Source organism: Protopterus annectens, chromosome 7.part0, assembly GCF_019279795.1.
Source record: "Protopterus annectens isolate FY-2018-M chromosome 7.part0, PAN1.0, whole genome shotgun sequence".
Classification (NCBI taxonomy): domain Eukaryota; kingdom Metazoa; phylum Chordata; order Ceratodontiformes; family Protopteridae; genus Protopterus; species Protopterus annectens.
In genome coordinates, this window is record NC_056739.1 from 424,739,388 (window position 1) to 424,766,641 (window position 27,254).

Below are 27,254 nucleotides of genomic sequence, written 5' to 3' on the forward strand. Positions count from 1 at the left end.
CACCTGTCACCCTGGGCTTCGGATATTGGCAAAGGCTCTTGCCACCCCCATAGTGCCTTTTTTAGGCAAGGCTCAAATTCTAAACCTACCACCCTAGAACACAAAAGGAAAAAAACTAAGGGTAATGCTGCTCAATGCCAGAAGTCTCAACCTCAAGATGCACGCACTGAGGCCCTTCTCAGTATGGAGAACATCGATGTCTGTGCTGTGACTGAAACCTGGTTCAAGGCTCCTCAGAGCACCCCAGCACTATCAGGTTTTACCTCATACCATGCGTTCCGGCCCCAAAATCCGGACAACACCAAGAAAGGAGGGGGGGGTGTCCATATTCATCAAGGACACCCACACCTCAAGGTTGGTGGCAACGCACGATGCATCAGAGACCATCCAGGTGCAATTAACCATAGGCAAAACTGCTCTGCAATTTGTAGCATGTTACAGGCCACCCTCTCAAACTCAGGAAACTCACATAGCTTTCCTGAAAACACTGGAGGGGATAAATGTATCTCCAAACACCATCATACTAGGTGACTTCAACTACCCTAATATAGACTGGGATCACTACTCAAGCCCAAACACTCTAGCCCAAGGGTTCCTGGAGTTCATAAACTCAAATGCCATGGAACAACTAGTCACCATCCCCACAAGAGGTGAAAACACACTTGACCTCATCATCACGAATATGGGATCACAATGTTCAACACCGGAAGTATACCCCTCACTGGTGAGATCAGATCATAAACTAATCTCACTGGAGGTCCTCATCCCGCCCCACCTGAGATAAAAGACCACAGTGAAGAACTTCTCAAAAGCCGACTTCACACTTCTAAAGACTAGTGTGGTCTCTTTTTAAGGCCCCAGGCGGCGGTAAACATTACTCAAGCCGCTGAATCACTTACAAATGCCTTCTACCAGCACCTACAGGACTGCATGGATCAGGCAATCCCAAACAAAACAAAGACCCTTTGTACCAAAGGCAAGCGTCCAGTCTGGTGGACCCCAGCCATAAACAAGCTCTACAACAAAAGGAGGAAGCTACTACAAGATAGAGCAAAATCCTTACAAGGTAAGACACCTTTGATCATCATAAGTAAAAAACTAAGAGCTCTCATAAAATCATCCAAGGCAAATTTTGAGAGTAAAATCGCTAAGGACTCAAAAGACAATCATAATGCCTTCTTTAGCTATGTTAGAAACCTGGGAGGAAACTCCCAGATATGCTCAGAATTAGTTCAAAATGATGTGAAAATTACTGAACCTACAGACATTGCCAATATACTGGCTGACAGGTTCAGTGCAAACTCTCCCCTCCCCAAAGGAGAGATATCTATACCAGAGGATTGTAGCCCCCCAAACATCTCTAACGCCCAGGTGAGAACTGTTCTCTCTAAGGCGAAAAACACAGCATCCATGGGACCGGATGGTGTTCCCGGCTGTGTGCTCCACGAACTCAACGAGGAATTAAACCCGCAGTTAGGACAGCTGTTTAATCTTAGCCTCACCTCAGGATACGTACCCAAGGGTGGCGCAGGGCAACTGTGGTCCCACTTCACAAAGGCGGTGCCTCCACCGACCCTGGAAATTACCGTCACATCAGCTTGACAAGCCTGATCTGCAAAGCCATGGAGAGGATCATAATGGAACTCATAAATAAAGACATAGGGAACTTGCAGACTTTGGATCCAACCCAGTTTGGCTTTGTCAAAGGCAGATCATGCCTTTTAAACTTGGTCGACTTTTTCGAAACAGTCACCAAGGCCATTGATGAGGGAAAGGCAGTCCATACAGCCTACCTTGACCTGGCAAAGGCTTTCGACACAATACCCCACTCGGGTATCGTTGAAAAACACATCAGCTTAAATGTAAACCCATACATCACAAGATGGGTTGCAAACTGGCTAAGTGACAGAACCCACAGGGTCAGAGTTGCTGGCGCCATGTCAGACTCAAAGCCTGTCACAAGTGGGGTCCCACAGGGCTCAGTCCTGGGCCCACTCTTGTTCGGCATCTACTTTTCTGAAGTACAAGCAAACACAGGAGGGTTATGGCTGACAAAGTTTGCAGATGACTGCAAACTGGGCGCCATAGTCGAAAACACATCTGACACAGATATCCTTCAGAAGAGTCTCACAGAAACGGATAACTGGTGCCAGAGCCATGGCCTAAAGTTAAACGCCAAGAAATGCATAGTCATACCCTTCGGGAAAAACAAGGTTACCCCTAGCTACCATATAGGTGGCAATCCACTGAGCACAGAAGAAGTTATCAGGGATCTGGGGACTCAGGTTGACAGTAACCTTTCGTTTGACACTCACGTCGCTAAAGTAGTTAGGAAGAATTCTACATTGCCCACCTGATCATGAAGGGATTCACATCTAGATCAAGGGAGGTCATCGTCCCCCTGTACTCATCACTCATCAGACCAATGATTGAGTGCAATGCCCCATTCGGAATGTATCTGATCCGACACCTGCAGCAGCTGGAAAGGCCCCAAAAGTTCCTATTCAGTCGCTTACCGCTTGCTCAGAGGTGACCTGTGCCTGATATACAAGGCCATGTCAAACCCAGATTTGATGAACATGCTTCACCTCAAAAAATCTAGATCCCTCAGAACTACAAGGGTGGGAGACTTAAACCTTGACACGGTTATTAATAGGACGTGCTGGAGGGACAGATTCATCACCCAAAGACTCCCTATGCTGTGGAACAAAATCCCGGTACATGTGAGGCAGAGCACCTCGCTGGCCGTGTTCAAGAGAAATCTTGACCAATGGATGGGAGATCGCAAATATACCCCAGGGATTACCTCAGTGTCTCTGCTTGACAGAGGCACAGCAAAATAATGGGCATAGTTTTCTTCAAACTAAAGGGGTGGCGTAAGCCACAAAAACTCTGGGCTAGGCTTATAAATGCCCTTGGGCAGATAGCCTAGTATGAACCTATGAACCTATGTTGTTATTTTGTATTTGAAATGCTACAGCTATTACTATTATCTGTAAGAAATGCTGCACTTGTTCACATCTTCTATTAAAATGCCTCAGGTATTACTATTATCTGTAAGAAATGCTGCACATGTTCACATCTTCTATTAAAATGCTACAGATATTACTATTATCTGTAAGAAATGCTGCACATGTTCACATCTTCTATTAAAATGCTACAGATATTACTATTATCTGTAAGAAATGCTGCACATGTTCACATCTTCTATTAAAAGATAATACTAGTTCTAAAAATTCTACTAAATAATTATAAGGGCATTAACCTAATTGTCACCTATATTCCCCCTGGGAACAATGTAGAAACACTAGAGGTCATTCTACATTGGATAGCCAACAACTACCCTCAAGAAACCATTGTCCTGGGCGATGTTAATATTGACTGGAACCAATGCACAGCACAGTCCAACCCCATCCCTGTTAACCTACATGGATTCTCTCAGATAATATCATCTACCACACATACAGGTAACAATAACCAAAAAGAGAGTATACTAGACTGGATACTCACCAACAGTCATCCCCAGAACTATATGTCTGGAACTCTCCCTAATGATCTTAGTGGTCACCTGCTCACATACATCATGAAAGACAAAATTAATTGTACAAGCTTACCTATTTATAGGTCTATCAGATCAAGAAAAACTTTGACCCAACTAAATTTCTACTTGAACTCAAATCATGTAACTGGACAAAACTAAAGTTCCTTCCCCTTGATGAGGCAGTGTCATCATTTAACAATTCATTCCTTACTATACTTGACTTGCATGCCCCTAAATGCTCAATAAGAATTAAAACTCAACTAGCACCCTGGCTAACAACAGACACCAAAACCAAAATAACAACTAGAGACAAAGCGTGGGATAAATGGCGCACTACCAAACTACCCCTAGATCGTATCAAGTTCCAACAACTTAGAAATAAGACTAAAAAAGCCATCATACTAGATAAGAAAAATTACTTCTACACTCTGCAACATAAACATCAGAATAACCCTCAAAAGTACTGGGCAGGCATAAATAAACTTCTCCAACCAGGCAAATCCACTACTCCGACCCCAGGAACATTATCTGACAAGAGCCAAGAAGATATAGCCAATTCATTCAATACTTTCTTCACAGAAACCATCCAGTCATTAGCTAACCAACTTTCTCCTCCCCACACTTCTATAAACACTATACCCGACTCACCACTCTCTTTTAACTTCCAGCCAGTGTCCACATCCTTTATCAGATCCCTTTTGAAAAACTGAAGCCAACCACCCTTTCAGCCGATCTTCTGCCGGCTGAATACCTGCAAATTGCTGCAGATGTCGTAGCCTACCCTATCTCAATCCTAATTAACAGAACCATAATCAATCCCCTCAATTTGGAAAATATCCTATGTTATTCCACTCCACAAAGGAGGTTCATCCACAGAACTATCCAACTATAGACCTATAGCCATACTATCACCACTTGCCAAAATTATGGAAAAGTGCATGCACAACCAACTAATGCTCTATCTAACCCAAAATAAACTACTCACAGACTCTCAACATGGATTCAGACCCCATCATAGTACAACCACTGCCCACCTCTCTTTTACTGAAAACATTAATCTTAACCGGAATAATAAAAAAAATCCTCCGCTCTCTTCCTGGACCTATCGAAAGCCTTCGATATGGTAAACCATCAGTTACTTCTATATACTTTAAAACCCTGTATCTAGATACTCCAGCCCTTGACTGGTTTCAAGCTTACCTCACTGGGAGACAACAAGCAGTAATGTGGCAAAACAAGCTCTCCTGCCTACTACCAAATACCATAGGAGTTCCTCAAGGTTCCATATTAGGACCTCTCCTCTTTTCAGTCTTCATAAACGACATCCAAACAGTCATCCCTGAAGCCACCTGCATTCAATATGCAGATGACTCGACTATAATATGTTCCAATGCCTCTCTTGCAAATCTACTAACTACCACCCAACATAGCTTCACCAAAGTCGAAAACTGGCTTGCCAACCATCTCCTGATCTTAAATCCAAACAAAACCAAGTTACTTCTCCTCTACCCAACCAATAGATCTCCAACTGAAAACTTCACTATAAAATCCAATAATGGGACCATCATCTCCCCAGACACCTATACAAAGCTATTAGGAGTAAACATTGACAATAAACTCAGATTTGATATACATATCAACCAAGCCATTAAGTCAGTCAACAAGAAACTTGGGACCCTATATAGAATTAAAGCCTTCCTTACCCCAAATGCCAGGGCAGCCACAGCCCATTCACACCTTCTCTCTACCCTACTATATGCCTCTCCTATCCTCACTCACCTTAACAAATCTGATCTGGCCAAGCTGTCATCCTGCTATAATCACATTGCCAGGTTAGTTACAGGCCTACCCTACAGAACACACCACTGTACTAACCTGAAAAAGCTTGGATGGATAGAATTCCCACACCTTCTTCACCAGTCCCAACTCATAGAGGCCTTCAAAATCCTTAAACAACCTGAGAATACCCCAGCACTAAAAAACTTAATGACTCCCTACTCCAATCTAAGCTGCCTTCGCTCAGCAAACAGACTCCTTGTCCAAACAACTAAATCTCTCAACCTAGGTGGTGACGCGCTATTTGCCAACACCACTGGTAAAATATGGAACTCTCTCCCAAATAACATCACGCTTGCAACTTCTCTAAGTCAATTCAAAAATAGTCTAAAACTCCACTTCAAGTCACACTGGCTATGTCCTTGCTCAAACCCAGACTAGCTCTGTGCCATTAACTAAAACATAAACAACTAGCTAAGAAAGTACTTTGTATACTGTGATAAAGAAATATGTATCCTGTCTAACTCTATGTCATTATACTGCCTACCGTCCTTGCTAATATGTTATTAATGTTACATTTGTAGTAATCTCAGAAATAGTAATGGCAGTCTTGTACTTGTATGTAAATAGCCTATGTTTTTGTTAAGTTCTTTCAGCTCATTTACTGTACCTAATTATCAATGTAACTCTGTTGGAGCTTTTCTCCCCGGGCCTCCGCTGAAAAAGGACATGTATCCAGTCGGACCATCCCGGTTAACAAATGTAAAATAAATAAATAAATAAATAAATGCTATATATATTATTATCTGTAAGAAATGCTGCACATGTTCACATCTTGTATTAAAATGCTACAGATATTACTATTATCTGTAAGAAATGCTGCACATGTTCACATCTTCTATTAAAATGCTACAGATATTACTATTATCTGTAAGAAATGCTGCACATGTTCACATCTTCTATTAAAATGCTACAGATATTACTATTATCTGTAAGAAATGCTGCACATGTTCACATCTTCTATTAAAATGCTACAGATATTACTATTATCTGTAAGAAATGCTGCACATGTTGTTATCTTGTATTTGGAATGCTACACATGTTGCCACAGAAAAAAACATGATACTTCATTGTGTATATTGCCACGATGAGACAATGGTTAGGTAACCAGGCAACCAAAGCTTTAAATTGTTTACCTTGTTACTACAGTACACAGTATCAATACATTTTAGAATGTCATTTAATACCAGATAAGAGTATTTATGCATCTGTATTGTGTCTCAGTGGAAAAAAAAGCGATCTTTTGATCACATGCCTCATTTTTTAAATGTTGGTAGGCCTTCAACAGTAACTGTAACCTGGGAATAAATTTCAGTCATAAGTCCTATAAATAATGGAAATGTTGCTGTTATAGTCATGAGAATACTGGGGGATCACAAGGAGTAGTATAACATTTTTACATTAAAAAAATAATTTTGTGGGCCTGAGTGAAGAGGAGGGCAAGTCTGCCCACATCTGTCATTCAGGGGACTTCATTCCCAATGCTCATTGATTTAATATAACATCCTGTAAGGTCAACAACCCCAGAGGAAGTTTATAAATTTTGTCTAAATACTCTATAGATGTCACTGGACAAACTATTTAGATATGAGCTGTAGCCAAATTGGAAAATCAACATAAAGAATCCCACAGTATGTAGACCTTTAAGTACCTTATGTTAGAGTGAGGATGATTTACTATTAGAAGCTTTTTCTCCAGCTTAGATGTCAGAAGTTAAGTATTTACAGGAGCATGGAGACATCTAGCAACTTGATTTGGAATTTGGCAAGACAATGCCTTAGAGTTTCAATACTCAGAAAAAGAAAACCTCATTTTTACTGACTGTTGTACAGCATTTACTTTATGGTGGAAGTATTGAGACTAAAAAGCAGTTTAAAAAACGTTTTTTGTATTTTGAGCCATCCACGTCTTATAACACAGATAACAACATTATCTAATAAACACAATTTCCATATAAGGAAATTGTTTTAGGGTTTCAAACCTCATACTGCATGAAGCATCATTCTCCCTAAGAAAAGGGATGCTAAAAACACTTATGAATACACACTTCCATTGTTTGCCACAAATATATTTACAAATGCAAAAACCAATGACTCACAGCAAGAGGACTTAATTATCTTGTAGCTTGAGCAGGCTGCAACTCACACTCAAACTTGACTGCAAGTTCGGGTGAGATATAGCAGCCATACAGAGAGAAAGAGAAAGAGTGGAGCTGATGCACATTGGGTCAGCACTACGTAAACAGGGTTGGGTGGTGACATGGCTAAGTAATTAAGTAGGATCAGGTTTGTGGGAGTTAGAGCACTTGCCATTTACAACAACTGTCAGAGAGCAAGCATGTTGCAAGCTCCTAGCATGCGAGCCCTTGAAGTACATCCATTTTCGTATGTAATGTAAATTACAAGAACAAAAAAAAATTGAAAGGAACTACTTTTTCTGGTTGATATTGTACATCACTTCGTGCAATGCATAACCTTTTACACGCAAAATCATATATAAATATATATACATATATATATATATATATATATATATATATATATATATATATATATATATATATGGGGTCTACTTTAGATCGACGAAAAGTCAAAATGTCGAATGCTCACATGATCGTAAATGCAGGAACTTGATGTTTATTGTTTGGGATCGCAGTACAGTGAGGATCAGAATATTTGCCCTTTCCTCACTGTAGTGCGATCTCGGAGTTGGAATATATAATTAGTGGGGAGGGTCACAACCCCCCACAATAGCAATTTTGAATTTATGTATTTATGTTCATGTAAGCATTCAACATTTTCTGTCTATATAATATAGACTCTATATATATATATATATATATATATATATATATATATATATATATATATATATATATATATATATATATATAGCGGCCACGGTGTTGCAGCAGTTAGCATTGCTACCTAACAGCAAGAGGTTCTCTGGTTTGATTCTCGGCTGGGGTGCCTTCTGTGTGGAGTCTGCATGTCCTCCTTGTGGTTGCGTGGGTTTCTCTTTGGGTGCTCCGGTTTCTTCCCACATCCCAAAGACATGCTGCAGGTGGATTGGACACCTAAACTGGCCCTACATGTGAGTGTGTGCATGTGTGTGCCTTCTGTGGAAGGTTGGGCATCAGGCTGGCAACTCGACACCGTAAAACTCCACTGCCAGTCATGAGCGGACAGATAATCCACTGTGGCGACCTCTAACCAGGAAAAGCCGAAAGAAGATGAAGATATAGATTTACTATTATAATACCAATAAACAAAATAATTTCTGATTTAAATATCGAACTACAACCACTAAAAAAAAAAAAAAAACGCAAAGCACAATGTCAAATCAGCTGAACAAATTCAGCTGATTCGACATTAAAATCAAACACATCACATGATGTCCCTACAGAAGTGCAGGAAAACTAAACTCTTACACCTAACATCACATTTTTGCAGGGGGAAAGCTCCCCTGCACCCAACTCCCTGCTAACTATATAGTCCAACTCTGAGATCGCACTACAGTGAGGAAAGGGATTCATTTCTCAAACTGCACTGTACCACGATCTCTGATAGTACTTCGGGTTCATATCAGCAAATGCACAGTGCATTCGCTGATATGAACTTTCGACATGGGGATGTTCAGCAAAATGGACATTCGAACATCCATGTTTCAAGTGTTTCATCTGCAGACATCTCAACTTGCAATTTTAATAATAAACCACAGATATACATATAGATATAGATATATACATATCTGTTTATTCTAAATGCTCTGATTGTCTTCAAACTTACAGATGCCAAAGATGTTATACTTCCATACCAGGTTGTAACAACTGCTAAAATGTTGCACTCTCAGTTATTTAAGAAGCAAATAACTTGAAGGCATTGAATTCCCTGAACATTTTCCATTATAATGACACCATAAAGTACATGTTTTGCCATTGTGACATCTTGATGAACATCCTGCTGTTAAAATTTTCCAATGTCATTAAACACACCCATAACAGATTTTCATCAAGGTTTTGTGTTATTAAAAATATTAAAAAGTAATTAATGTTGTCATTGGGTGTCCATTTAACAACACATACAGTAAGATGTCTATTATATTACAAAGTAAAATCAAAGCAGTCTAGTAATTGCTTTCCATACAAAATAAAGAAAATCTTCTAAATCTCAACCACATATTTAAAGCAGGTCATCAATATACCATGTATAAAACATGAAATTTTCTTTGAAATATTTTTTGAACTACATATAGTCTCTTTCTGCAGGAACTGTTATTTGTTATATTCTTTACCATGAATGTCTATGAGTCAGCTAGCAAATTTTTAACTATATACAAGAATCCAAGTGACTGTCATTTTGACCTTAATGAAATAAAGATTTTGATTCATATGAGCACCTACATATTTATAAGACTGATCTGAAAGGATATTATTGTCTCAAACATCTTACAGACATATAGTAATGAGCTATCTGTTATGGAATATGAAATAATATGGTGTTAGTTTTATTGGGCTTTCCTAACAAGTTTGTTTTGTTGATCAGAAGCATAGTTCATAGGTTCATAGGTTCATAGGTAGGTACTAGGCTATTGGCCTGGGGCCTATATAAGCCTAGCCAAAAAGGTTCTCTGGCTTTCACCACCCAAGAAAATTATTTTCCTGTGCTCCTGCCAAGCAGTGCCACAGAAGTGATCCCTGGAGTGAATTTTCTATTTCCCATCCAGTCGTCAAGATTTTTCTTAAAGAGGGCCAATGAGAAGCTTTGCTTGACATGAGTGGGTAGTTTTTTCCAGAGTATGGGAAATCTCTGGGACAGGACTCTATCTCTCCAGCACGTTCTGTTTATTGTGGTGACAAGGTTTAGGTTCCTGGAGCGTGTGGTTCAGAGAGATTGGGATTTTTTTAAGTGTAGCATGTCCAGCAGCTCTGGGTTTGACATAGCTTTGTATGTTAGGCAGACATCGCCTCTGAGTAGGTGATATTCAATTGAGTAGAGCTGGAGTTTTTTGAAATGGTCTGTTTATGACATCTGTTTGAGGCCAGTAATCCTCTAAGTGAGGTATTTCTGTGGCCTTTCCAATTGTTGTAGGTGTCTTGTGAGATACATGCCAAACGGGGCATTGTATTCTATAATGGGTCTGATGAGGGATGAGTAGAGAGGAACAATGACATCCTTTTTTCTAGAGGAGAACCCTTTTGTGATGAGGTGTGCCATGTAGAAGGATTTCCTGACTATTGTAGCAATGTGGTTATCAAAGGAGAGACTACTGTCCACCTGTGTCCCAAAGTCTTTTATCACACTGTCAGTGTTTAGTGAGCTACCGCCTATGTGGTAGTTCATGGGTACTGAGTTTTTTCCAAAGGGGATGACAATACACTTCTTGGCATTGAGCTTGAGACCATGACTTTGACACCAAGCATCTGTCTCTGTGAGGCCCATTTGTAGAATGTCTACATCATTAGGTGATTAGGTGATTCTATTATGGCTCCCTGTTTGCAGTCATCTTTGAACTTTGTTAGCCAAAGATCTTCTGTGTTGGCCTGTACTTCAAAGAAGTAGATGCTGAACAGGAGAGGACCCAGGACCAATCCCTGTGCTACTCCACTCATCACTTTTACTGTATGGGTTCTGTCAGTGAGCCAGTTGGCCACTCATCTTATGAAATAGGGATTTATGCCCAGTTTAGTGAGTTTATCTATAATTCCAGAGTGGGGGATGGTATTGAAAGCGTTGGTGAAGTTAAGATAGGCTGTGTGCACTACCTTGCCCTTGTCTACGGCTCTAGTAACTGCTTCAAAGAAGTCAGTCAAGTTTAGTAGACATGATCTGCCTTTTACAAAACCCAAACTGAGTGGGGTCCAGGGTTTGGAAGTTACCTATGTCTTTGTTTATAAACTCCAAGATGATACATTCCATGGCCTTGCAGACCAGGCTCGTCAGGCTAATGGGGTTGTAGTTTCTGGGGTCCATGGTGGAAGCCCCTTTGTGGAGTGGGATAACCGTCACTGTGCACCATTCAGCAGGCACATAGCCTGAGGTGAGGCTATGATTGAACATGGTACTTAGGTGGGGTGCCAGTTTGTTCTGTAGTTCATGCAGTACAAAGCCTGGGATGTTGTCTAATCCCATGGATGCTGTGTTCTTGGCTTTGGAGAATGTGGTCTTTACTTGTTCATCCATGATTACAGGGGCTTTGTATTCTTCCACTATTAAGATGGGCCCTTTGGAGGGTGAGAAGGGGGTAAAGTTAGCACCGAACCTGTCTGCCAGGATGTTGGCAATATTGGTTGGTTCTGTATATTTAGTGCTATTGTGCTGTAGCTCAGAGCAGATCTGAGTGTTGCCATTGAGATTCTTGACATAGCTGTAGAATGCTTTGTGGTTGTCTTTGGAATCAGTGGCAATTTTATTTTCATAACAGGCTTTGGAGGATTTTATGAGGGATCTCAGCTTCTTGCTGAGGCTTTCCAGGGAGTTCCTCCAATCTTGGGATTTTACTCTTTTCTTTCCAACAGCTTCTTCCTTCTGTTGTTGAGTTTGTTTATGGCAGGGGACCACCAGATTCGTTTCCTTTTTTTGGAGGATAGCGTCTTGGTTCTATTGGGGATGGCATGATCCATGCACATGTGTATGTGCTTATACAGTGCATTTGTGTAAGATTCAGCAGTCATACCTCTATTTTCCATCTGCATGGGTGTCGTGAAGTTTGTCATTTCTGTCTTAAGAAGCATGAAGTTGGCTTTGGAGTAGTTTTTGACGGTGGTTTCCTTAATGGGGGATGGGGTGGGATATGGATGTCTAGGGTGATTAGCTTGTAGTCAGATCTGACCAGCAAGGAGCTGACGTCTGTCATGGAACACCAGTTACCCATATTGGTAATGACTAGGTCCATGATATTGCTGCCCCTGGTGGAGGTGTGGACAAGCTGATCCAAGGCATTGGAATTTATGAATTCCAGAAAACGTTAAGTGAATGAGTTGGTACATAAATAGTTTTCCCAGTTGATGGTGGGGTAGTTGAAATCACTCATAATTAAGGTATTGGGTTGTACCTTAATATTTTCCAGCATCTTAAGAAATGAACAGTGGGAATCCTGGGGCATGGTAGGGGATTTGTAACAAGCTACAACCTGGATTGCAGTCTTGCCCACTGTTAGCTGCACTTGGATCATTTCGGCTGCATTATGTTGAGCAACTAGCCTGGTGGTGTGGATATCCTTAATGAATATTGACAAGCCTCCACCTTTAGTGTTTCGGTCCAGGTTAGATGGCTGAAAGGTGTGGTATGAATTATAGCCTGGTAATGCAGGGGTGCTCTCTGGAGCCTTGAACCAGGTCTCTGTCACTGCACAGATGTCGATATTCTCCATTTTAAGGAGTAGCTCAAGTGAGTGCATTTTGAGGTTTAGACTTCTAGCATTGAGTAGCATTATCCTCAGAGTATGCTTGCTTGTACCTATTACAGTGGTAAATTTAGCATTTGAACCTTGCCTAAAAAGGCACTATAGGGGTGGCAAGAGTCTTAGCCAATATCCAGAATCCCAGGGGGAGACAGGTGCAGGCCATCTCTGGCAAAGCATCATGGTCTGTTTTATTTTACATTTTTGTTACGCGGGCTAGTCTGGATACATGTCATTTCGGTAGAAGCCGGGGGGAGGGAAAAAAACGACCATGTCATCTTTGGCAGATAGATACTGGATCCCCTTAGAATGACACCAGAAGCTTAGCCAATTGTTGAAGTCAATCATTTTGACCTTTTACTGTTGTATCATTCTGGGCGATGGCAGGATGCTACTCAGGGCTAGGGTCATACCTGCCTGTGCTACAAGATCCGAGAGCTCCTCCGTGACTCTTTTCATGTAGTCCAGGGAGGTACGTCTCAGGTCATTTATGCTAACATGGACAATGACAGAGTCGTATTTGTATTGTTGTGGAGTGACCTGAGTGCGTGCTTTATGTGGCGGATCCTGATACCTGACAAGCAGCTGACGGTAACTTTTTCCTTATTTAGCCTGGTGAGTGGGACATCAGTTTGCCTGACTATAGAGTCGCCTATGACTAGTGTGTTGGGTATGCTGTTTTGCCTTATGGGCTGAGTTTGAGTGGCATACTGAATTTGTGGGGTATGTGTCATTTGGGTAGTGTTGGGGATGGTGGTTGTCAGCGATTCAGCTTGGGAGGTCTCTGTTGCTTGGGAAGATTTTTATTGAGAACCTCCGTGAATGTGGGTGTGTGCTTTGTCAGTCTATGTGTGGGTTTTGGTAGTGTGGGTTTTGAAGGACTATGTGTTGAGTGTGGTGTGGTGCAGGTGTTAACCTTCTCTCCTTGACTGTCTAGTCCAGTCTTGGCTGGAGAGAGCTTGGCTTCCAGTTTGGCTATATAAGTGCATCTCTCACAGGTTGTAGTGTTGGGTGGTAGGAGGAGAGGGTTGTCAGTGTACATGAGGCAATTGCTACATTGCCCAAAGATGCCCAGATTCATCAGGTGGACAGGAGAAAACACTGGGAGCTGACCCATGGACATACCTGGATAGGTGCTTATTAATTTAAGTACAAAGAAGTGTTTTTTCCCTTGGCAACTGAGGAAAGTTGAGTACTGTAGTCATTTGTAATTTATTTAGTGCTTACAATGACTTTTGAGCAAGTGCTGAACAGAAGAAAACAGTTTTGAGTGTGAAACTAAAAAACTGGCTAGTTCTAGCTAAAACTAGCTAGTTTTAGCATCATTCCCAAGAAGAGAAGCAGGCCACAGCCTGTTTGGTGATCCACAGTCCTGTCCCAGATGATGCAGGGGTCTGCAGGCTTGTAGCCTTTTTCTAGTAGATGCCTTGAATAGCAACCAGACTAATCAGGTATGTTAAGCACAGACACTCACTCTCCAACCAGAAAGAGTCAGGAATCAATGCACTCTGCTCATACTCTCACCAGGATCAGAATATAAGCACATATTCTAAGCTGTCAACTATAAAGCATCTATTATGCTTTCTGGTGATCAGCAGTCTCAAGCAAATAATGTAACTGCACTCCTTCTCTCACCAGGAGAAAACAGAAGCACTAATCCCAAGATGACTAGTGAGAGGCAAAATGTGGGCTCTACAATAACTGGTAGTCTTGCAATAGATGCTTAAAGGTAAGATGAAAAAAATGGTTTATCCTAAACACTGCAGTGTGCACTAGAGGAGTTAGATGTGAAAGTAGGTATCTTAAGTTACACCTGTCTAAAAGTTATGTTTTAGTGGAGAGTCACTATTTTTAAAAAATCAAGATAGATTGAAAGGGAGTGGTCCCTTTTGTATTTTGGTAATATGGAATACAGTAGGATGGCCAATAAATATAAATAGTCGAAGGGGAGTGATTTCACAAAATGATAATTTTGTGCTTATTCACACCAACCAGTAAAAGCAGATATATGGTCAAATTAACAGTTGTAGACTTGTTGGGGTATGTGCTTTTGTATTTCTGGGGTGGCATTAGCTAATATTAAATGAAGAAAGCCATCTGCATATAGGTTCATTTTGATATATATGGCAAAAGGGCATATAAATCCCAACCACTATCACCAAATAATAATAATAATAATAATAATAATAATAATAATAATAATAATAATAATAATAATATGGATGGGCAGAGTCATAGACTCTTGATCAACACTACAGCAAGCCAATCAACATGGGATGGTAAATGGCCTTAACAGTGAACAGTAACTGTTCACTATTACCTCGGGTAATAGTAAACACCTGCCTTACCAAAACAGTTTAGGGTACAGCTGCAAATTAGAGTTATAATGCCTGGCTTCTCACCATTTCACTCACCTTAGATTGAGCCCAGTTCATTCCAGAGAATCTTACATTGACTGAAAATTGGCAATTGCTTTGAACACAAAACATATCAATACATGCATATATGTATGTGTCCCTGCAAGTGCACATATACACACACGCGAGCATGAGGGCACATTTGTTTTTTCAGAAAAGAGACATAAATGATAACTCTCCATTACCCAAACCCACTCCCAGGTTTACAATAAAGCTGCCATCAGCCAGATTACCCTGACAAAACAAAGAATGCTGGTTAGCATAAACTACTTTTACTATATAATAAGCCAACTTTCAAATGACATATAGCAAAATCTGCCCATACAGAAAAATCTGTCAGCTAGTCAAGAATCTACTTTTTACTAAACATATACATTTACTAATTAGTCATGAGCTTTTACACTCAGAACAAAATCTTTAACATTCACACACAGAGCTTCCTCTCTCTATTTGCATGTTCCAGCTGGAAAATACAGCATTTCCTTTTGCTAATAGCTTGTGTCTATTTCTATGAGTCTCAAGCATGATTTTTGCTGCCGTTAGATCTGAACTTTGGAAAATGATATCCTGTTTTCACAGTTATAGATTTCTGGGGAGAATCACAGATAAGATTTTGATGGCGGAGTGGTGCAATGGTTTGTGTTGTTGCCTCACAGCAAGAGGTTCTCCGGTTTGATTCTCGGCTGGGTTGTCTTCTGTGCAGAGTCTGCATATTCTCTCTGCATTCATGTGGGTTTCCTCCAGGTGCTCTAGTTTCATCCTATTTTACAAAGACATGTGTTTGGAGCATTTCTCCCTGGGCCCACATGGAAAATTGATTTGTTACAAGTCAGACTTTCCTGATAAATAAATTTGATCTGGTGCACACACAGCAAAGTTTGGCTCACTTAACTCCAGTGCAATCCCACTGCAGCTAATGTGTTGCATACAACACTAACACACTTCTTTTTAATATTATATATTTATTTAAAAAACAAATACAATGGAACAACCTTTACTTTTTTCTTAATTCAATATGCAGTCTCACTGCAGCAAATGTCTAATGTCTTACATACAAGATTACCCCACTTCTTTTTAATATTATATAGATATTTAAAAACAAATGCAATGGAAAGTACAGTTGTGTAAAATATTACCATAATGGTAGATGTCCTTGTCTTCACCACTGCAGTATTCAGCACAAATTGGATTCCCTGCTGTGAAGCCCACCATCCGGCCAATTTACCAAAGTCTACTGTTTCTTTAAGGTATGGTGAATGTCACCTACACACTCCTTGCGTAAGGTAGGGCATAAAGATGACATTCAGGCTTACCATCTTCAAAACTGATTGCCCCAGTAGGAACAGCAGTTCAAGGAAAATCAAGGAGAACCTGCACCTCCAGGAAGGAAAACAAACTAGGGGGATGGAGGGAGGGAGTGAATACTGCAGCAGAGAAGGCAAGGATATCTACTGTTAGCGTAAGATTTTACACAACTGTACTATGTCCTTACAGTCACCACTGTGCTACTCATCACAAATGGGAGAAAGCCAAAGCTCAGAAAGAAACTTGAGAGGAGGAAGCATCAGTAGAGCCATCTAAGTAGCCATGAAGAATGGCATCGGCAAAACCAGCTCTAGCTCTGGAGATAACATCCAACTGGTAATGTTTGATAAAGGTATGCATAGAAGTCCAGATAGCAGTTTCAAGAATAGAATGAGTGTCTACACCTCTGAAAAATGCACCAGAAGAGGCCACAGCTCTAGTAGAATGAGCCTTTACAGAAGAAGGAAGGCTCTCACCATGAAAAGTATAACAAAAGGAAATAGCCTTTGAAATCCAAGTGGAAATAGCTTGTATGGAAATAAACAAACCTAAAGACCTAGGATGAAATGAAATAAACAACTGGTCAGATTTCCTGACAGCTTTAGTTTTATCCAAATAAAATCTGAGTTGTCTATGCACATCTAAACTATGCAGCACCCTCTCACTATCAGATTGTGGAGAGGGGGAAAAAAGTAGGCAAATTAATAGACTGATTAAGTGACAACTCATTAACTACCTTTGGGCATGAAAGAAGGATTAGTACGCAAGGACACCCTGTCCTCATGAAATATCAGAAAAAGAGGACAAGCCATAAGGGCTTGCAACTTGGACACCCATCTGGCAGAAGTAAGAGCTAACAAAAGAACTGTCTTCCCAGAACAATGTTGCAAGGAAGCTGAAACAGCAGGCTCAAAAGGAGCTCGAGTCAATTTTTCCAGAATGAAATTAAGATCCCAGGGAGGAGGAACAGGCTTCCTTGGAGGTCTAATATTAAGGACACCTTTAAGAAATTGCTTAGCCTAAATCTAAAAACTAATACAGAGTTAAAAACAGACAAAAAAAAAAACAAAACAAAAAAAAAGTTCTAAGCTTGTTTCCCGCCTTTCCTGTAACTAGTCTAGACCAGATACAAATTTGGTGTATCCAGGACTGTTTTGGATGTTTCTGAGCCCTCCAGACCTTTCTGTATTGGAGGAAGCCTTCTAGCTTTTCAGTGGAAGTGGTAAGCACTAGGTAGCCTATCTACCACAAGAGGAGTGGTCTCTGGTCCAGAAATTGTAGTTTATTGGCCGTTTGGGCATTTGTTCCATCCCTTTAAACTTTCTGGTTTAAAAGCCTGTGTTTGCGCACCGTGCAGCGGTACTCAGCTGAGGTAAACTATTACCGGTGCCAGAAAGTCTGCTCTTCAATTTTCCCCTTAGAACGTGCCTGTTCTTTTACTTCTTGCACTTCAGTTAGCTTAATCACCTACACTTTAACAGGCTTTTGTAGCATTTATTGTAGCACGCTTAGGTGCTATCAGCACTAGCTGTTCCTACGCAGTAACAGCACCAGTACTTATTAGTTATGACCAGCCCTCCTGGTATGATTGTAGGGCAATTTCCAGTACTTTCTCTTGCTAACCTGGTGAACTTGGGGATTCTGAGAGAGTGTGGCAACTGTCTAATGTACACAGACAACCCTCTCCTCTTACCTCCCAACACTCATACCTGAAAGAGATGCACTTATATCACCAAACTGGAAACAGTACACACTCCAACCAAGACCAGAATAGCTGGTCAAGAGGAGAAGGTCAACACCTGCAACTCACTACATAGAACACACAGCCCTCCAAAACACCAACCATCACAACTCACACACAGAAACACCCACCTTCTCAGAGGATCTCAATAAAAATTTTCCCAAACAACAAAGACCCCCGAAACAGAAACACACTCCACCACCACAACACAACACCAACCCCAGAACACATAACTCACCACCACAGTGTGCCCCTCAACCCAAGCCTTAAGGCAAAACACTTTGCCCAATGTACTAATCATAGGAGACTCAATTTTGAGGCACACTGATGTCCGCTCACTAGGTTGAACAAGGAGAAGGTGACAGTCAGTTGTTTATCAGGTGCAGGATCCGCCACATAACACATGCATTCAGGTCACTCCACAACAAGTACAAATATAACTCAGTCATTGCCCATGTGGGTGTGAATGACCTGAGACTACCTCCCTGGACTATATGAAAAGAGATGTGATGGAACTCTGGGATTATGTGGCCCAGGCAGGTATGACCCTAGCCCTGAGCAGTATTCTACCATCACCCAGAATTATACCACAGTATGAGCAGAAAATGACTGACTTCAACAACTGTCTAAGTTTCTGGTGTCATTCTAAGGGGATCCAGTATCTGTCTGCCTGGGACAACATGATTGACAGACCTCGATGCTTTGGCAGAGACGGCCTGCATCTGTCACCCCTGGGATTCTGGGTACTGGCTAAGGCTCTTGCCACCACTATACTGCCTTTTTTAGGTAGTGTTCCAAAGACCCAAATTTCACTGTAACAGTTACAAACAAATGCAATCTGAGGGTCATGCTGCTCAATGCTAGAAGTCTGAATCTTAAGATGCACTCGCTCAAAGCCCTCCTCAAAATGGAGAATGTTGACATCTGTGCTGTAATGGAGACCTGGTTTAAAGAGGCAGAAAGCACCCCTGTTTTTGCAGGCTACAACTCATTGCTTACCTTTTGGCCCCAGAATACATCCAGAAGCTCCAAAGGCAGTGGTGTCTCCATATTCTTAAAGGATACACACACCTCTAGACTGGTAGCCCAGCACAATGTATCTGAGATACTTCAGGTACAACTAACACTGGGTAAGATGGCGATACAAGTTATGGCCTGCTACAGAACCCCAAACATGTCCCTAGACTCTCACTCCAAGTTCCTAAACACCCTGGAATCTATCAAGGTCCAACCCAATACTCTCATACTGGGTGACTTCAACTACCCTTCTATCAACTGGGAAAACTATTCAAGTACCACTGTACAGGCCCAATGCTTTTTGGAATTTATCATTTCCAATGCCCTGGACCAGCTCATTCTGACCCCCACTAGAGGAAGCAACATCCTCGACCTGGTTATCCCCAACATGGGAGACCATTGCTCCACACCTATAGTCAATTCCTCCCTGGTTAAATCTGACCACAATCTGATCACCATGGAAATCTCCATCTAACCTACCCCCTGCTAAGGTGACCTCCCTGAAATACCACTCTAAAGCCGACTTTGGGCTCCTAAAAATGGAGGTGGCTAACGTCTCAGCACCTATGCCAATGGAAAACAGCTGCATGACTGCCAAATTATACACCAATGCACTGTATGAGCATGTACACAGATACATGGACCTTGCCATACCAAATAGAACTAAGATGCTGTCCTCCAAAAAAAAGAGCCCAATCTTGTGGTCCCCAGCCATCAATAAACTCTACAACAGAAGGAAGAAACTGTTGCAGAAAAAAATGAATTCACAAGACTGGAAAAATTCTCTTATCAGTCCCAACAAAAACCTGAGATCCCTTATCAAATCCTCTAAAGCCAGCTATGAAGGCAGAATTGCAGCTGACACCAAAAACAACCACAAAGCCTTCTATACTTATATCAAAAACCTCAAAGGCAATACCCAGATTTGATCTGAATTATTGCACAATGGCACCTCCTATACTGAGCCAACAGATATAGCCAACATATTGGCCAACAGATTCAGTGCCAACTTTACCCCCCCCAAAGGTCCTATCACAAAACAAGAAGTAAGCCTGGTACCCACAATTTCTGTGGCACAGGTAAAAGCTGCATTGTCTAAAGCCAAAAATACAACATCCATGGGACCTGATAATATCCCTGGCTGCATCCTACATAAGCTACAAAATGAACTGGCACCACATCTGTGTGCCCTGTTCAATCACAGCCTTACCTCAGACTATGTCCCTAATGAATGGCACACTGCTACAGTCATCCCACTCCATAAAGGGGGAGCAACTACAGACCCTGAGAGCTATCACCCCATTAGCCTGATGAGTCTGGTATGCAAAGCTATGGAGAGCATCATCATGGACCTGCTTAACAAAGATATAGGCAATCTCCAAACTCTTGACCCCATGCCGTTTGGTTTTGTGAAGGGGAGATCCTGCCTGATGAACTTGGTTGACTTCTTCGAGGCAGTCACCAAGGCTGTGGATGAGGGTTAGGCACTGCATACAGCCTACCTCAACCTGGCCAAGGCCTTTGATACCGATCCCCACTCAGGTATCACTGATAAACTCACCAAACTAGGCATCAATCCTTACATCACTAGATGGGTTGCAAACTGGCTCACAGACAGGACCCACAGAGTGAAAGTTGCAGATTCTAAGTCAGACTGTTGACCAGTCATGAGTGGAGTCTGACAGGGCTTGGTCCTGGGCCCTCTCCTGTTTGGCATCTACTTCTCAGAAGTCCAGGCCAACACAGAAGGACTTTGGCTGACCAAGTTCACTGATGACTGCAAGCTAGGAGCCATTATCAATTCCACAAGTGATGCAGATATCCTACAAAGGTTCTACCTCAGTTAGTCGACACGAACGGATCGACATGCATCAAGCGAGCCCCAGAAGATTGACAGTTCAGAAGACCATGACCACGGGCCCCCAGAAGATCGACAGTTCAGAAGAGACCGACTCGATGGATGAAAGCCGACGCGATGGGATGCCGACATGAAAAAAGGCTGTGTAAGTATTGCGTAAGTGACGGACGTTAGTGTGAGGGTCGGAGGTAGTGGCTATTGGTGTGGTGTGGGGGATAGGGATAGGGGTCAGGTAAGTGGAGTTAGGGGGTTAGGGTCAGGGGGTGTCGGAGTAGTAGCGGTACTAGTAGGGGTTAGGTTGTGGAGTTAGGGTTGTAGGTAGTAGTGTATGTGAGGTGTAGTGTTTATTGTATGTTTGTTTGTGTGGCTTTGTGTTGTGGTATTTTTTTGGACAGGGTGGGGTGTGTGTTTGTTGATTGTTGTGATTGTGGTGTGTGCAGTGTATGGGGTTTCATGTTTGTGTACCGTTATTTTTATCGTTGTATGTCGGGCATGGGTTTTTTTTGTTTACTACTGTGGTTATGTGGTTTTGATGATTGTTTTTTTGTGTTTTGGGGTTTTGTTTATGTCAGGTAGAACCCCTACAAAAGGGCCTCTCTGTTACCAGTGACTGGTGTCGGAACTATGGCTGGAAGCTTAATGCCAAAAAATGTGTTATCATCCCCTTTGGAAAAAACTCAGTTCCCATGAATTACCATGTTGATGGGAGCTCAATGAACACTGAAGGGGCTATAAGAGATCTGGGCACCCAGGTCGACAGCCACATCACCTTCAACCTCCACATTGCCACTGTGGTCACAAAGTCCTTCTACGTGGCACATCTTATAACCAAATGTTTCGCATCCAGGAAGAAAGAGGTCATCATCCCTCTCTACTCATTCCTCATTAAATGAATCATCTAATATAACACCCTGTTTGGCATGTACCCGACCAGACACCGACAACCACTGGAGAGGCCACAAAAGTACCTCACAAAAAAGATCCTAGGCCTTAAATACATGTCCTACATAGACAGATTCAAGAAACTTCAGCTGTTCTCAGTCTCTTATCTTCTACTTAGAGGTGATCTTTGCTTGACTTACAAAGCCATGTCTGACCCAGCCCTACTTGAAATTCTACACCTAAAGAAATCCCAATCCCCCCATGCCACTGCTCCAGAGAACACAGCCTCATTACCACAATTAACAGAACATGCTGGGGGGGGACACATTCATCTCCCAAAGACTGTTCATACTCTAGAATAATCTTTCCATTCATGTCAAGCAGAACACCTCACTGGCCCTCTTCAAGAGAAAGCTTAACAAGTGGATGGGTAACAGAAAGTTCACTCCAGGAATCATTCCAGTTGCCCTATTGGATAGGGCCACTGTAAACTAACATCTGGTGGCATGGTCCCTGGGCAATATTTTTAGGCTAGGCTTGTAAAGGGTCCAAGGCCATTAGCCTAGTACACACCTATGAACCTATGAATAAGCAGAAAGCACTGATAAGTGTTTTTAATAGAATATTAGGCCAAATCAGCATTGAGCAACTCACACAAATATGAGAGAACCAAAGGAACATCCACAGAAATTGGGTCCGGGTCATGAGAAAGGCACCAAATAGAAAATCTCTTCCATTTAGACAAGTAGGATTTCTTAGTAGTAGTAGTAGTAGGTTTCCTGGCCTTCTGCAGGACCTGCAGCACATCCTCAGAACAAAGGTGTGTATGACCGATCAAAACTCTATTACCCACAGTGTTAGTTGAAGCGTGGACAGGTGGGGATGGATGAGAGACCCCTTGTGTTGTGTGAGGCGATCCACCCTGTGAGGTAACTTGTGATGATTGCCCTTGGCTGGATGCAGAAGTAGAGGGAACCAATGCTATCATGGCCAAAAGGGAGTCACCAACAAGATTTTGGGAACATCTTGTTGAATCTTGAACAAGACTCTCAGAATGAAAGGAAGGGGAGGGAATGCATAAAGAAACATCCACTTCCAAGAAAATGAGAGGGCATCCAACTTCCACACCAGAGGACTTGGGACTCTGGCACAAAACAGAGGAAGTTGTCTGTTCAGAGGGGAGGCAAAGTGATCTACTTGAGGAGTAACCCACTAGTGAACAATGTCCAGAAACACATCCCTGTGAAGCATCCATTCATGGGATTGAGTGAAGGACCTGCTCAGATTGTCTGCCACAATGTTCTGATCCGAAGGAATATAAACTGCCTGAAGAATCACTTGATACTTGTTAGCCAGATCCCACACTGGACCTGCCAGCCAGCAAAGACGGTAAGCTCTTGTAACCCTCTGTTTGTTGATATACCACATAACTGTGGTATCGCCTGTGAACACCTTGAGAGGCCCCGGAGAGATGAGAGGATGAAAGGCCTGTAGAACCAGAGTAAGAGCTTTCATCTCTTTGATGTTGATGTGGTCCATCTGCTGACGAGGAGACCACACTCTCTGCACCCTCAGGGAACCAAACATTGCTCCCCATCCCACATCTGAAGTATCTGTGAACAGATCCTGAGAGGGAAGAGGAGGTTGAAAAGGGAGCACTGGATTCAGAGACAACTGCTGAATCTTCCAGAGAAGTTCTTTATTGACACACAGGAGAAGAGGAACTGGAAAGTCTAGAGGATGTGCATGCTGAAACCACACCAACTTCAGAAACCACTGGAACTTCCTGATGTGGAGTTTGGCTAGAGGGAGCATTGCAATGGTGAAAACCATGAACCCCAGAGCTCTCAGAAATTCCCTGGCTGAAATGGAGCCCAGAGGAAGAAGAGTTTGAAAGAAAGAAAGAAAGAAAGAAAGAAAGAAAGAAAGAAATGAGAGTTAAGACTTTTGGAGGAGGCAAGGATGCCAGCACTGGCACCATTTGAATCCTGCAACCCAGAAAAACATGATCCTGAGAAGGAGTTAGGGAAGACTTTTTGAAGTTTATTGTGAACCCCAGGCTCTGAAGAAGAGAAATAATAATATGAAGATTTTGTAAAAGGATCTCTGGAGAGGATGCCTGAATCAGCAGGTCATCCAAATAAGGAAATATTTGGATCCCTTGAAGCCTGCAAAAAGCAATCACAGGAGCGAGGCATTTGGTGAACACCCTTGGGGCAGTAAAAAGGCCAAAAGGCAAAGCACATAACCAAAAATGCCAGGAAGCAACAGAGAAATGCAAAACTCTTCTGAAAAGAGGATGGATCAGAATATGGAGATAAGCATCTGTGAGATCCAGAGACACCAGTAAGGCCTGAGGGTGCAAGAGAGGAAAAAGGGACTGAACAGACAACATCTGAAAGAAAGGCACCTTCAGAAAGATATTTAGAAGAGAGAGGTTTAAAATAGGTCTCCAAGTACCTTCTTTTCTAGTCACTAGAAACATTCTTGAATAAAACCCTTTCCCCCTTTGGGACTGGCACCTCTTGAATACTACCCTGAGACAAGATGTCTCAAAAATCCTCTGGGAAAAAGGAAGCTGTTCCTGAGGAGGCTGTGGAATCCCCATAAAAAGAGGGCAGGATATCCATACCCCTGCAGAATGATTGACATAACCAAAGAATCCTGGGTGATATGGAGCCAAACAGGAAGATAAAGAGAAAGGCAAAGAGAAAGATGACTGTGGCTGGGAATAGGTGGATAGTCCAATGGCACCTAGTTTATCAGGAAAAGAAGGCTTAAGAATCCTTTCACTCTGAGTGGCCTTAGCAGGAGTCCATTTACTGCCCTTTTTACCTTTAGAAGGAGGGCATGATTGCCTACACACAAAGGCTGGCTTAGAAGGGTAGTTTCACTAAAATTTAGGCACAGGAGAGACGAAGACATGTTTAAGCTCCTGTAAAGCCTTCCCCTTGTCCTAAAGAGACTTAAATCAACCTCTTCCCCAAACACAAACAAAAGTTTATTATCTACAGGAGCATCGATCAACTTAGCCTTAATATCATTGGGTAAAGGTTGAAGCGGAAGCCAAGACTACCTCATCAGAACTGAACCAAAAGCAGCAGCCCTTGAAGAGGCGTTTTCTGCATCATAACTACATTTGATAGAATGACAAACTACTTGACAGGAAGTCCCTAGGAAGCAAAGATCAGAAGATTTACTCACGGAGTCTGGAAGATCAGAAAAAAGCTGACAAGCCTGAGAAAGAAGAGCCAACACACACCTAGAGATATGGGTCTGATAATTAATAGTCCTAAAAGCTAGTGTAGCTGAAGTATAAACCTTCTTAATTATTCTATCAATGGTTCTACTGTCCTTGTCAGAAGGCAGTACCTTGGACGAAGGAAGCAACTGAGGTGGCTTATCAGAGGCTACAGACACCAAAAATAGGTCAGCATAACGACATTTAAACAAAAAGGATCAATCCTCATGCACCCTATAAAGCCTATCAGACTTCTTAGCAGCATGGGGCAGAGAATCTGGTGCTTTAGAGGCATTGGAAAAAACATCCAATAAAGCAGGCAAGACAGGAGGAATGGCCCAGGTTTAGGAGATTCCATCTGCAGTAACTCATAGTACCGCTTATGGATATCCAAAACCTGGGTATAATCCCACTTAAAAAATTCCATTATCCTAGAGATTGTGTCCCCAAAAAAATTCCCTCAGCAGGATTATTTAGAGTATCTCACTGGCCCTCTTCAAGAGAAATCTTGATGAGTGGATGGGAAAGAGAAAATTCACCCCAGGGATCACTCCAGTGGCTTTACACGACAGAGGCACTGGGAACTAAGGTCAGGTGGCACAATGCCAGGGTAATTCTATGGGCTAGGTTTGTAAAGGCTCCAGGGCCATTAGCCTAGAACACACCTATGAACCTATGAGAGTCCTCCTACTCAGACCCCATAGTCTAAAGGAGAAGGAATCTAGGTAGAATAAGCAGGGATTCATCATCAGAATCCACCTCAGAAGAATTCAATTCTCTGAGCCTTTTAGGGGAAGAAGAGGACCAAGGAGAAGAGGAACCAAAACCCCTTGAGGAGGCCTCAACGACAGTAAAGCATTAAATAACCCCTGATTAAAGGCCTGCCACTCACTTTGTGGATCCCAAGGAGCAAAAGAAGCATGATTAGTTTTCTGTTTCTTTTTTAAGGGAATGTCTGTCCTAGAAACCTGAGAAGGCCCTGACTCAGGATGGCATTCTACAACTGTGGTAGGAACTTCTTCCCTAAATAGAAACTGTGGAACCCCTCTAGACCCCTTGGAAACAATCAACCGTACTTCCCTCTGAATGCCCAAAACAGATACCTGCAAAGCCTCATTGGACAGGCTGTCTGCCAGATCATCATCGACCTCCAACCCAGACGCAGAAGAGGAATCAGACAATACAACCAGGCAAGTCTCCGGTCTGTAATAACCTCGGGAGAAACCCCTGGCAGAGACTGGACTAGGGAGGATTCCAGCCTTAATTTATTCACCTTCATCTTCCTTGATGGCTGACCGTCAGGGCAGGAAGTTCCATCCATAGTATCTGCAGCATGAAGCTTAAGGCATTGGTTCTCAAAATACAAAGAAAGGGAGTAAAGCTTAATATGAAGAGTTTCAGGGACAAACGCCAGACAAATAGAACAAGACATATGGTCATGAGCAGCACCCTGGCAAAAAAGACACTTATTGTGGCAGTCTTTATGGGGAATCAGTCTCCCACAATGGCATTTACCTTTCATGGATCTCATTAACCCCCCAAACAACACAAAATAATCAGAAAAAGAAGAAAAACCCAACAAGGTACTTATCTGCAATGGAGAGGACTTCAGCAAACAGGAGTAATCACCAGAATGCCAACAAAAAAAATGGCAAAAAACAGACAGAGGTAACAGACCTATGGTTAAAAACAGTGTTCAAACTGACAGTAAAGAAGTTCTGAGGATGGTACACCTGAACATCACCTTTATGCCCTACGCTATGCAAGGAGTGTGTAGATGATGTTCAGCATACCTTAAGCAATGGTAAACTGGCTGGACAGTGGGCTTCACAGCAGGGAATCCCATTTGTGATGAAAGCTGCAGCAGTGAATATAAGGACATCAACCTTTACTTTTTTTTTTTAATTCAATATAGATTTAGTACAAGTAATTTTTCTTTCCCTGCATTTCCTTTCTAAAACAACAAAACAAAAATGCTGTATTTTCTCAGCCTCTTGCCTATTTTTTCACAGTCA